The sequence below is a fragment of the Microtus ochrogaster genome, unplaced genomic scaffold, assembly GCF_000317375.1.
Source record: "Microtus ochrogaster isolate Prairie Vole_2 unplaced genomic scaffold, MicOch1.0 UNK8, whole genome shotgun sequence".
NCBI classification, from domain to species: domain Eukaryota; kingdom Metazoa; phylum Chordata; class Mammalia; order Rodentia; family Cricetidae; genus Microtus; species Microtus ochrogaster.
The window spans coordinates 325,368-328,401 of NW_004949106.1; positions in this window are offsets into that span (position 1 = coordinate 325,368).

Sequence of the window (3,034 nt, forward strand, 5' to 3'; positions counted from 1 at the left end):
CCCCCCCTCCACCTCCTCACACCCGCGTCCCTTCCGCACGTGGATGGCGTGGCGATCTGTGCGAGCTTGGGGAGGGGGGGGCGGAAGAGGCCATGCTACCCTGGGGTCTGGGCGGAAAGCCTGGAGGACGTCCCGCCGCCGTTGTTTGCAGCTGGAGCCGAGACCCCGGGCCGCGTCTCCTTCCCCTCCCCTCGCGGTGCAAACAAAAGCCTCGACCTCCGCAGGGAGGACCGCGACGCTGCCCCGTGCGCGCGCTAGGCCACCCGGGTCGGCCTTTTCCTCCAGCAGCCGTCCCCGCGGCCTCTCCCGGGGAGGGTGGTGTGCACAAAGGCTGGAGGGGCTTTGCAGGAGAGCTGCGGCCGGCGCAGACTTCTGCCTCCAGGTATGGAGTGGGAGCCTGTCTCCTCACTCAAGCCATGCAGAAGGTCTCGCCCGCACCGCAGTTTCCCAGGACGGCTTTAAGCATTTTCTTTATTTCTTTTTTAATCACAGTTTGGTTAGATTCAGGCTACCAGGATAGGGGAGGGGGACTATGACTATCCCCTGCGGGGGTCAGCCGACTTGGGTGGGATTTTGCTAGGGGGAGAAGGGAGAAGGTGACGTGCTTGGCGCCATGATCGGAAGTCTGGGTTTAATTCTTTAACTGCGAGGTGGAAAAATTGCGTGGGAGGGCGATCTTAAGAGATGAAGTCTAGCCCTCCCTTCTCCCGGTAGGCAGAAAGGCTGTTCTGAAGGCTGGTTTTGCCGGTCTTTCATTGTGGCTTAAATAAAGGCTGTTCCAGGATACATTCATAAATACACTCCTCAAGTTTGCTTGCTTATTCAAGTCTTTTATCTCTTTATCTGAACGTGATGTTAATAAATCACATTACTTAAACTGGTTTCTGTTATCATAGTAAATATCTGCTATAATTAAGAATTGTGGTAATACCTGCCCAGGGCTCTAGTGGTTTTTGTTTTGTTTTGTTTTTAGCTGAAATATTTTTATATTGTTTATCCTTCAGGCAGAGAGAATTTTTTTCTATGAAATAAAATCCCTTTTGAAAAATAAGGAGCATATGCATTGGCTCCTTACCTTTACTACCATATTTTGTTTTGACTAAAAGGCCTAAAATAAGGAACTGGCATTGTTTTAACATTTAGCTTTCAAGACATGAGCTCTAGTTCTCAGAGAAATGACAGATGTTGAAGGTGCAGGAAGTTTGCTAACTGGTGAAATACAATTTTTCTTCCTCGAATTGCGGTCGAGTCCTTTATTATTCAACTATTATTTGCATAAAATTTTCCTAAGAAACATTAAGTGCCCTTGTACATGTTATATATGTGTAATAAATTATGTAGGAAGGAAGTCTTAGGAAATTCATGGTGAAAAAGTTCATGCCACTAATTTAGCAGGAATAATTAATCAGTAGACCTTGGTATGTAGTTCCTTCCTTTTCTGTTGCCCTTAAAATCACTCTCTAGTTGAGATGTGATGATTCACAGTGAGAAGGAATAAAAGTTAGCAATGACTTAATCTACTAGAGAAGACAGGCAGTACAAGTCTAACGAGTAAAAACAGAACTGATAGTAAGGTCCTATCCAATGATCAGGATGGGCTAAGTTATAGTAACATCCCCCAGATCTTGTTAGCTTACTGAGACAAATGTATTTACCCTGGTTTGTGTTTAGTAGAAGCGTTAGGAGACCTATCAGGAGTGGGGTTTGTATGCAATTTTAGAATATCTCTCTGGAACCAAGACAGACAGAACTAGAGACCTAGGCTGGACTGAGCTGTAACATAGTTGCAAATGAAGTTTCCACCAATCTTCAGGAACTCTGGAATTAGGGTGACTTTTTCAGGATTGTCCCAAAATGTGGCAGGATACCAGGTCTCTATCAACCAGTTGTTGTATAGAGACTGCAGGGAGGGATGGAAGGTGACCTTAGTCAAGAAAAATTCTCAAGGAAGGATCCACCTGTCAGTTACCAGGGCTTCCAGTGTTTGGAGAAGGAATGTGTCTTGTAGATCTACAGAACTCTGCATGGTGTACTTTTCAGGGTTTCCACTCACTGCATTCCCTGAGGTACCAGGATTTCTGGATGCTTCCCTAAGACATGGGCCTTCAAGATTTACAGAGTAGGGATCATAGAATTTAATTGCTAGATGTTCAATGTCTTGCTCTGGCTGTTTAAAACAATTAAAAATTAAAAATCTTCCATCAGAAGCAATGGACATTCACATTTTATTGACCAGTGAAATCACATGGCCAAATCTAACATCAGAAGAGTTGGAAATAGATAGAATCCTACTCTGTTATGAGAGGGAGACTCTGAAAACTGTGAAAAGCTTTGGCATTATCATCACATCCAAGGGCATTAGTGGACCTATCGTGAGTGGGATTTATATCCAATTTAGGAATATCCCTAGTACTCGAGTTGCCAAAAGCCCAACATGTAAAAGGGTATCCTAATATACAGGGATAATTTGGCAATAAGGAGCCTGCATATTGACAGGAAACAACAGAAAAATCCAGTAGTCAGACCAACACCATCTGAAAAACTGAGGTATCCTCATTGTGTATTGTGGTCCTTCATGGAGTCTGTCTTCCCTTTGAATTGGAGAACTAATAAAAACACAGCAAGACCCTAGGTTAGGAGGGGACATTAGTTTGGGGATTTTAATTGAGACAGTCTCTGTATGCTGCTCTAGCTGCTTTGAACCTGCCACTGCTCCTCAGTGCTCTGATTACACATGCAAGCCAACTGTCCTCCCATAAACAGATTATTAGAACTGGAGTAAAGTTCAAAACAAGTCCATGTTGGGGGCTGGAGAGATGGCTCAGTGGTTAAGAGCACTGCTTGCTCTTCCAAAGGTCCTGAGTTCAGTTCCCAGCAACCACATGGTGGCTCACAACGATCTGTAATAAGATTGGGTGCCCTCTTCTGGCCTGCAGGCATCCATGCAGACTACTAAGAATACTGTATACATAATAAATAAATAAATCTTTAAAAAAAAAAAAAAACAAGTCCATGTTTTAGCAATGAAGACACA